This window comes from Mustela nivalis (genome assembly GCF_964662115.1).
Source record: "Mustela nivalis genome assembly, chromosome: 12".
Classification (NCBI taxonomy): domain Eukaryota; kingdom Metazoa; phylum Chordata; class Mammalia; order Carnivora; family Mustelidae; genus Mustela; species Mustela nivalis.
This window is the reverse complement of record NC_139031.1, coordinates 100,853,440-100,863,837: the sequence shown is the minus strand read 5'-3', so window position 1 is coordinate 100,863,837 and position 10,398 is coordinate 100,853,440.

The following is a 10,398-nucleotide window of genomic DNA, read 5'->3' as shown; positions in this document are numbered from 1 at the left end:
TGAATGCAACCACCAACGGTGATAATTAAATCCTTCCCTATGAAATACTGTTGTCTCACACATTTTGCTGACCACAAGACCTTTTTGACAAATGGTTAGAGAAAACCTCTTCTGGGTGAGTGGCGGGTGGAACAATGCCTCCTACCATAGATGGCACATCTGTGTGCTCCTTTTTGGGGTGTTTTGATGGTCTCCTCTGAGATCAGGGAGGGAAGAAAACAGGATGAGGCCCTTTAGGGCTAACTGCTGGTGCATCAGGGTGAATTCCATTTCAAAACATATACAGATGACAGAGTTGAGGGCTCGCTGGCCTCCGATTTTGCACTTTTTCAGAAGAACTGAATGTTGTACAGAAAAAAGGAGGAGGAGAAAAGGAGCAACAGCAGAAGAAACCAAAAACTGATGGGAAATGAGATAAGTCTCGCATTTATGACAAGTCAATTGAATAAGACATGCACAATTACTAAGTTGTGATCAGCAAAAAGGTCTTTGGAAAGTTCCAGCAAAACTGTTATGTGAAAGAAAGCAACTAACACGACTCAGCTAAACATGCCCACGTGAACTATAATTGGGCAATAAACGGAGTCACACAACATGCTATTATGCTCAGTTTATAAGACACAGTCTCCACAAAAAGTAGCACAAATTACCATGATTTCTATTCTACCAGGCCCTTGGGTGGGTAAGTTATGAGCCGAGCTTAATATATAGCACTACTAAGCAAAGCATTGAAAAAGACTGATTGAATTGTACTCAGCACTCCCAGGTTTGGGAGAATTCTTTCCTTTAAGAGAAAATGAATGGGTATGGCTGGGTCTTTTGCCTGCAGCTGGAAAATAGGACATTATTTGGAAATTTTACCAACCCTTTAGTCCCCAGTCCTCATGCATCTGCCTTCTGCCGTCAGTCCCAGACCACAAGCTTTTAATTTTCCCTGAAGATTAAACCAATATTTACTAGTAAGCCTGCATTTATCCTAAAGACTCTTTACTGGAAACTATTGGTTTCAAGTAAATGTTAGATCTTGTTTAAGAACAGTTGTCCCTCCTTGGCGAGGCAGGCAGGAGGAAAAGCACACTGCCTCTCTGATAGGAGGACAGAGAAGAAAACTTTCCTCCACTCTATGCAATGGAGCAGACCTTTCCAGTGTGTTCTTTGATCATTCATTTTGGGGGATTTCTCATTCACTATCCAATCTAGTAATTCCGAAACTTTGGCAAAGGATCAATTCTGATGAAGGTCTTCAGAGGGTTAGACAAAGATGGAGGGAGTTCAACAAGAGATTAAAAAAGAAACCTAGCTCCAATATAGATTTGCTAATAAATAAGGAATTTCATAGAAAACATTCTCAGTACCCAAAAGTATATTGTCCCTGTGCTTGCCTTCCTATTGCTTATCACTGGAGAAAACAGACATTCTTTATGTGTTTACAGCCAGCATGCTTCAATTCCAATAACAGAAATAGTGCAGAATATTCTCCTAAATTTATAATGAATTTTTAGCTCTTATTCAGTCTGAAATTTTGATAATTAGTGGAGTCTTTCACTGATAGAATCCAAATAATTTCAAAAGGGGTCGAGACATAGTTCACCCAACACTTATGGGAAAAGACCACATGTCATGCATCATCAATACAGACTGCTCAATGGCTGTCCAAACGAGCCCATGCGAACTCATTAATGTCCTCCTAGCATTTCTTAGAAGAGATGGAGCATGTTAGCTAAAATCCAAGCAAGCGGGCATACAAGTGGCTTACCTAAATTTTTCTCAGAACTGAGGGAGGCAGGTTTAATGCTTCTAGACTATAGGGTGGGATTAGCAAGAAGCAATTGCCATTTGACCATGGAAATCCATTCCTTTCAGGCATAAGGGGGAGAAGAGGCCTGGTAGACCATGTAGCCAGGTCTGGGAGAGTCCACACTGAGGTCTAGACCTCACTCTGAACCAGTGTGGTGTATCTTCACCTTTGAAATAAGGGGTTGGATATGTGATATTCAGATCATGTCATTGTGTGTTGTTTTGTTTTGTGTATTTTAGGGGCTAGATCTTTTCTCAAAATAAGATTTTAGGAGGATCCATGGGAAAAAAAAAAACAAAAAACATAAAAACAACGTAGGTCAGGGTGAAATTGGGAGAGAGACCAAGAGTCCAATCTATTCTAATGGTTTCAGCGTTGCTTAGAAACCACCAGAAGTGATTTCACAGAAGCCTAAACCCAGGACCAAGTTGATCTTCAAAGACCATTTACACTCTGTACTTTGTTTTCCTAACTTTATTGCCCTCTGAATTGCCGTGCCATGAATTGCCTCTCTGGGTTTATATCCTCATGAGCAAAATAGAGTTGCATGGGCCAGTAGGAATAAATGATAAAACTAAGTATGGAGATTGGAAGAATTCTTCCAATCCTGAGACTGCATCTTAACGAGTGTGTGACCTGGAGAAAGTCACTTATTGTCTCTCAGTCTGAATTTATTCATTCTACAGTCTGGTAAAGGTAGCAATCATGGTTATCTTTCACTATCAACGCTCCCACTCCCACTCACTAAACTCAGCAACCAAATAAATTTGGAGAGATATGTGTAATGTAAAATTTCCTTGGAATTTTTGATCCATTCACTTTAATTTTTATCTCAAATAATTATCACTATTGTCTCAAATAATATGTGAAATGTCTTACTAAATAAAAAGATGTGCAAGTGTTTCATATGGCAAATTCTACCCAAACACTAATGATGTTGTATGCCATTCATTGAAGGAAGATTATATTTAGTTGTAACCTCTAGGTTATTCTGTGGGCATCTCTGTTGGCAAAGAAGTCAATTTCTGTTACAAATCCATGCGGGTTTATCAAATAGCCTGTCTCCCAAGTATCAGTAATTTTTTTTTCAATGACCTATCTCAATACCTATGACTCTTCACAGAAATTGACTTTAACTTCAGAAAACAGTTCATGAAAGTCAATTGTCTGCAATCAAACATTAATTAATTACCAAGCAAAAACAGAAACCTTGTAGCTGACCCAGGAAATACAGAGAAAAATAAAACCTGGCTCTTCACAGTCAAAGAGCTTAAATTACAGTTGAAAAGCAGTATCAATGTAGCATGCATCTGTGAGGTACCATGATGAGAGGCCAGCACCAGCTGCTATGCCTGGAATGTCTGGAACCCTCTCTCCACTTAACAAACCTTACCCTTGACCTCAGGTGTGTCTACACGTAGCTGAGAATTAGCCATCGAGTTGGCTCACCATTCACAAGTGGCCTGTTATTCGGCAGGCTCAGCAACAAGCAGGCTTAGTTCTTGGATCTTGGTGCTTACAGCCTAGCAGGGAATAACGATCTTCCCTGAGGCATCAGGGCCACTGTAAAGAATTAACACATTTAGTGGCTTAAAAAAACAGAAAGGTCTTCTCTCACTGTTTTGGAGACAGAAGTCCAAAAAGCAAGAGGTTCCCAAGCCTGTAGTCTCCCTGAAAACTCTAGAGAAGAATCCTTCCCTGCTTCTTCCCCTGGTGGCCCCAGGGGATCCTTGGGTTGGGGAGGCATTAACTCTAGTCTCTGTCTCTGTCTTAACATGACCTTCATCTCTATGGCTGTTGCTCAAATCTTCTTCTGCCTTTCTCTTATAAGGACACCTGTTATTGGATTTAGAGGAACCCCAATTCCATGTTAAAAATCTCATTTTTAACATAAGCACATCTGCAGAGACTCTTGTTACAAATAAGCTCACCTTGGCAGGATTAGGACACAGTCATAATTTTCTGGAGACAACCATCAACCCATAACATCTGTCTCGAAAGAAATAACTACAGATGTTATAAGGGCTTGAGATAGGATGGGACATGGAAGCATCTCAGAAGGTGACTGGCCTTGACGGTGATCAAAGGAAGCTCTCCTAAGGTCATGTCAGGTAAGGGCTACAGGATGGCAGGAGAGGAGGTGTGGTGAAGAGCACTCCAGGTTTAGGGAGGAGATGGGCTCAGGCTGGAGGAGGAAGATGGGAAGGGAGAAAGGAACTGAGAAGAAACCAGAATGAATGGAGCAGAAAGAGCAGAGCAGTAGATACTGAGGTTTTCCTAAGAGCAATGTGAGTTCAAGGAAACTTTTAATAAGGGAAGTGAAAATTATCATTTGTGCTTTAAAGCATCCTTCCAGCTGCAGTGTGGGGAGAATGGTCTGGCAGGAGGCAAGAGAAGGTTTGGGGAGATGCATTGCAGATGACTATAGTATTCCAAGGAAGCCATCTCAGGGGCCAAGATTACTGTGGAATCAAGGGAAAGAGATTTTATGTAGCTTCTTTGATAGCTACCGAGGAAATAAAATGGTCAAGATTCTATCCTATGGAATTTGGGGGGTTGAGGGAAAGAAAAAGCTCAAGAATGGCAACCAAGTTTCTAATTTACAAGGTATTAATACTTGCCCATGCAGAAAACATGAGAGGAGTGGTCATTTGTTTCTCTTTGGGGCCAGGGAGGAAAACATCTAGTTTTTTCTTATACAATGAAGAAATGGCGGCACTCTGCGGTCATATGATTTAACCAGTGTAAACAGAACAAAGGAGCAGGGCCCAGACAAGAGCTGAGAGCTTCTAACCCCTAACACATTTCTTTCCCTGTGCATCGACCTGCCTTCCCTCCCTTTTCTTACCCAAATCCACTCCCTTCTTGGCTTTTGTTTTGAGTTTTAAGGATTTTTCTACATACATAAAGCAGTGTTTATTCTGTATGATGTATTTGTTATATTCAGGATCTCAATCTTCCCTTAAATGTCAAATTTTCTTTTCCTGCCACCCATGCTCAGAAAGATTTCTACCTTAGCACAAGACTGAACATGGGGATCTATAGGAGCAATTTTATATTATTATGACCAAACGGAACTGAGCTGAGCATGCGCTACAGTTATCTTTTCTTCCAGAATATTCTTCCACTCAGTTGTTTCTGTGTCTCATGTCCTCTTTCGTATCTGCTTGTCCAGCTCTACCTCTTTCTCACCCATCTCTTCAACTCATTTTAAGGATTGCTGTGTGGTCATTTATGAAACCTCACTTGATATTTTATGGATTCTTCTCATGAAATAAAAACATTAGAAGAGAGAGAATTGTCCTTACTTATAACAAGGGCAATAATAACATATGCTTGATCCTTAAAACACGTGGGGCTTTGGGTCCATTAAGCCTCATGTTTGGCTTTAATTCTTATCCAATGGAAACTGATCTGTTTCTACTTATTCTCTCCTGATAGTGCCCATCATTTTCTCATCCTGAAGTGACAAAATTTCTGAAGAGTATTGTCACTCTACATTCTTTTTTCAGGGGTCTGCAGTAGTCCTCACACTCCAAGGGTTTTTAGAACAAAATGTGTGTCTATCCTCCAAGATTTAATCATAAATAATAGTCTACTTGCAAATCCTAATGGATTAGGAAACAAGGTAAATTGAGGAAGTATTACTTTACCTTCAGAAAAAAGTTTTATTACTTAGATAATGATTGTCAGCATGCTTTAAAATCATCCACCTTGTTATTTGGTTGCATTTGGTGTGATGCTTTATTTTAAGAGGGCTCTGCTAAGAATAAGGTACTAATTCTGTCCAGAACATCAAGACTTATAATTTTGTAAATTCCAGAAACCACTGGTATATAAAAATAGATGCCTTATATTTGCATTCATATCTTGATGGCCTTTATAACATTAGTAATTGTTTCTTGGTTGCCATTATATAATGCCGACAGGGGTAAGATGACCTAGGACAGTTTTTAAACCAAATTGTTTGGATTGCCAGATCATTACCAAAAACACAGGAAGATTTGAAAATTATGTAGGACCTTGCAAAGCTGTGGGGTATGATCTCTGTCTTTGCTTGCCTGTACAGTCAGAGGGCATTACTGATACATAAACCAGACGTAGGACTGATGTAGGCTGTAAATTTCTCCAGCTCCATGCAGCCAGAGCAGTGGGAGAGAACATCAGGATGAAGGAAAGCAAATTGCTGTTCAACTCGCATGTTTTGAAATAAACCCACTTATGCCAACATTATTTCCTCCTACATGAAACAAAACAAACAAACAAAAAGTCTTCAGAGAATGAAGTAGAATCTTCTGTTTTGGCTTATTACAGAAATAGCAGAATTCCTGCAAGCTACATATGGCAAAGGATAAATGTGATATTTGGAGTCATTATACAGAGTAGTATCAAAAATTATAACTAGAATTATTATTATTATTATTTTTTACCTAATGCCGATTATAGCTGTGTCCTCATGGATTGCCTAATCACTGAACTAGAGTTCAAAGTTGCTACCTCAAATAGGACCACCTTTCCTCAACGGCACCAGTTGTCTCCTGGTCCTGCAGTTTCTTTGATTCTTTCAATTTTTATGATACTTTGTCAAATTTCATTTTGTACTCTTATTTGGATTCATTGATTTATGTAGTGTCCACTGGGCCCAAGGTGTCCTAGCTGGTGCAAGAGAAACTGAAATCATTAAGACACCACATTGGTCCTTGAGAAATTTATGATCCAAAAGAGAAACTGCCATGAGATCACAAGCGTACTAAGGGCAGAAAGCTGAAAAACACAAATGTCGTGTGGTTCACAGAAAGAAGATGGCTCCTGTGTTGCAGACAACTGGGAAATCTTTATGGAGAAATTAAGCCTTGAAGTGGATTTAAAAGGGTTTGTGTAAGTGGACACTGTGGGAGAGAAATGGGAATTCCATGCTCAGGAAATGTCCTGAGGCAAGGGTTTGGCTGCGTGGAGATCTGAGGCATGAGTGCAGCAGAGGTAGTGGTCAGACTTGGGTGCAGCAGAGGAAAAAGGCAGGAGACTCAGGGCCTCTGAAAATGTTGCCCTGGGATCGTTCATTGTGGGTGTGTTCTGGAACAGAGCAGGGCTGTGATGAGCAGCGGTGTCGATCAAGGGAGAAGCAATAAGGATGAACTAGAACGTTGTCTAGACAGAACCATGGAGGATAAAGCTAGCAAAGAGGACTCATGAGCCTGAAGGAAAGGTAGCCAAGCAATTTTCATCTATGGCCTCAGAGACAAGAAGAGGGAAGTTACTTTGGATGGGGCTCTGAGATTCTGGGCCTCTGTAGCTAAGTGGGTCTTGTTTCCATCAGCAAAAGAAGGGAAATCTGAGGTGGAGACATGTTTGGATGTTAGCAGTGATGTACCCTGTTCTAAGCATGAATTTTGAAGCGCTGGTGATATGCTCAGGAGGGAATGTTCACGAAGCAGTTGGAAATACGGGAAAGAAGAGCTGGATGGACATCGGGATGAAGAGAGACATTTGGGGTAAGTGTTTAGGCATTGGGATTACTGTATTTTGGCTGCAGCCAAGAGAATATGGAATGTAAGAAGACCAGTAAACGAACCATGGGGAATACCTACATTAGTTATGAGTCAAAGAAAGGGAGCTGGCAAAAGAGGTCAAAGGGGAGAGCAGAAGAGACAGGAGAAGCAGAGGCTGACACATCCCAGGGACCAAGGGCCATAGGAGGAGTGAGTAGTCAGAGAGTGATATGCTGCAGACAGAGGAGGCTTCTCTCCTGCTGCTCCCTCCCCAAACCCCCATATCCCCCTACCCTGCCCCCCCCCAGTCTTGAGCTCCTTCTTATTCCCACGGTGTGGAGAGGACTGCAGAAAACCTCTGCTTCTCTGACTCCAGTCTGTACATCTTCAGCCCACCCTGACTACCACTTCCTAATTAATTTTCTAAAACCCTGTTTTCATCTTGTCATCTCATGGCTGAAAACACAAGCAGTAGCTCCCTCTTGCCTATGGAAATTCTGTAAGTTGAGCCTAGTATTCAGCCTCAATTACTCAGGCCCCATTAATTAACACCATCTTATCTGCCTGGCTTTCCCTTTTATTCCTCTCCAATACATTTTGTTAGAGCCAAGCCAGGGCTCATGCTGTCACCACACCAGACTACCATGCCTCCATTTTTTTCCTGACTTCTCTGTTTTCAATTCCCATTTCTCTCCTCTGTGCCAAGATAGTAGGCCAACATGGAAATTGAAATTAAACCTCTCTGTTTCACTCTCTTCTGTTATAGTGTAGAGCTTGTTTTAGCTTTAGAGTGGGAATAGTTTGACTTTTCTGTCTCCCATGAAGATCTGGTCTAACACGTTGATAATCACCTAAGATGTGATCGCAGGTGCTGTCATCGCAAAACACCAACCTCACCATCAGCCATGCCACTTGTCTAGATTCGTTCTTTTAGGTCACAAAGGCTTGTCTACTATGCCATACAGTATGGTAGTTATTACCTATCACAGAAAGTTTTCCTCCAGTGCTCTATGGGATAGCGCTGTTTTTCTGTGTTCCAAAGTTCTTGTAGAATGCAAAAGCCCTTGTAAGAAGTTAAGCTTCATTAACTACCCCTTGAAGGGAATCAGGAAGAACCGGTGAAAAAGAGACCCAAAATAAGAGTGAAAATGGAGAGGTAGAGAGTGGAGAAGGGCAGCTAGAAAGAAGTGGCAGAAGGGACCTGAAGACCAACATTACATCTTTGCAATTGCACCTTCCACTGTCCTCGAGCCCTTTTGCTACAAGAGAAGGTATCTATTTTGCAAACTTGAAGTGTTCATTTTGTCTTTCACCTTCCACCACTACCACCACCATCATTGTTCTTGGGGAGCAGTGTATATCCTGACTTTCTTAGAAAGAATGACTTTCCTATCTCCACTGGGATCTGCATAAGCCCACAGGTCCATCCATAGGGGAGATTCAGGACTAAGATGGGATAGAAGGGAGGATGGTTCCTGGACACAAAGATAGGGCCCTGGAGCAAGCTGTGACCAGCACTTGGCTCCCACACATGGTGCAGGTAGATCGCAGTGAAGCCTCTGTAAGGGACATTTGTCAAAAGATACAGCTCCCATTACAGGTTCCCTAATGTCTGGAACTCAAAGTGGTTAATGTCTTATTGGCCCCAGAAATTAACTGGCCAGTAAGCCTCGACTTTGTCCTCTGCAGGGGTCAGGCTTAGGTGTGCTGAGAGAAGGAAAAGCCATGAAGGAGATTTAAACACACACTCTCTGATTGGCTCCATTTCATTCATCCTCCCCTCTATTTCATTCATTCTACAACATCCTGTATGGAAGTCATGGGGGGGATAAAAAAGCACTGAAAATAGTTTTGTAAATATTTGGTCCCCTGCTCAGTCCTGACATGTAAGACAAGGGAACAAATGGCTCTGAATCATGCCGGTGGGCCCAGAGCTCAGTTCAAAATGTGCAAAAAGATCTGAAAAGCCTGGAAAGGTAAAAAAAAAAAAAAAAAAGAAAAGAAAAGAAACAGTAGCTTCTGGAAGGGCACCTGCCCAGAGCTTTTCCCCACAGCCTACGCGATCTAGTTTAAGAGGGCCAACTAAAGCAGGTTCCTAGACCAGTGGTTCTCAAAGTGCAGGTCCCACATCAGCAGCATCAGCATCACCTGGGTACTTAGAAGTGCAAATTCTCAGTGTTCCCTGCTTCCCCCCACCACCCACCAGGCTTCCTGAAGGAGCAACTCTGGAGGTCAACCATCTACGTTGTAAGCATCCCTCCAGGTCATCCTGATGTGCACTCAGCTTTCGGACTTCTGCATAGACAGTGAAATTTGGCCTCCTGCCTTTTCCTCTCTCTCTCGTTTTCTACCTTCAAGCCACCACCTTCCAAGTCCCAGAGACTAAAGCTGCCACAGCACAACTGGGAGTAGCAAGGGCAAAATGGAAAAGGTTCTTAGATTTGTCAGAGAATCAAGAAATAATACTGACTGAAAAAGGAGAAAACAACTGAAAAAGCATGCCTCCCCAGCAGTCAGTGGCTTCTAGTTTTATGCTTGTTCACACTGCAGGGCAAATGGGTCCTGCTCTGGGGGCAGGACCTTGGACTCAAACTCAGCTCTGCCTCCTACTAGTTGTGTGACACCAAGCAAGGCATTTAACTTCTCTCTGTGTATTTCCTCATCGGTGACACAAGGAAAAAAAATACATCACCTCATGGGGTCACCATAAGGATTAAACATTTAAATAGATGTAAAGATTTTTGAACAGTGCCTGACACAGAAGCACACTGAATAGTTAATACTAAGATCTAAAGACCACGGCCATTTATAATCAGGCGACGTCCTTAACTTCAACTTTATCCACTCAACAAACCTTTGTTTAGAAATGTAAGATTGTGAAATGGCTGGGTTAAATTGGTAAAGAAAGAAAGGAAGGAAGGAAGGAAGGAAGAACGAACAAACCTGGGTGGCTCAGTTGGTTATGCATCTGCCTTCAGCTTGGGTCATGATCCCAGAGTCCTGGGATCAAGCCCCGAGTCAGGCTCCCTGCTTCTCCCTCTCCCTCTGATGCTCCCCCTACTTGTGCTTGAACTCTGTCAAGTAAGTAAAATCTTAAAAGTATTTTTAAAA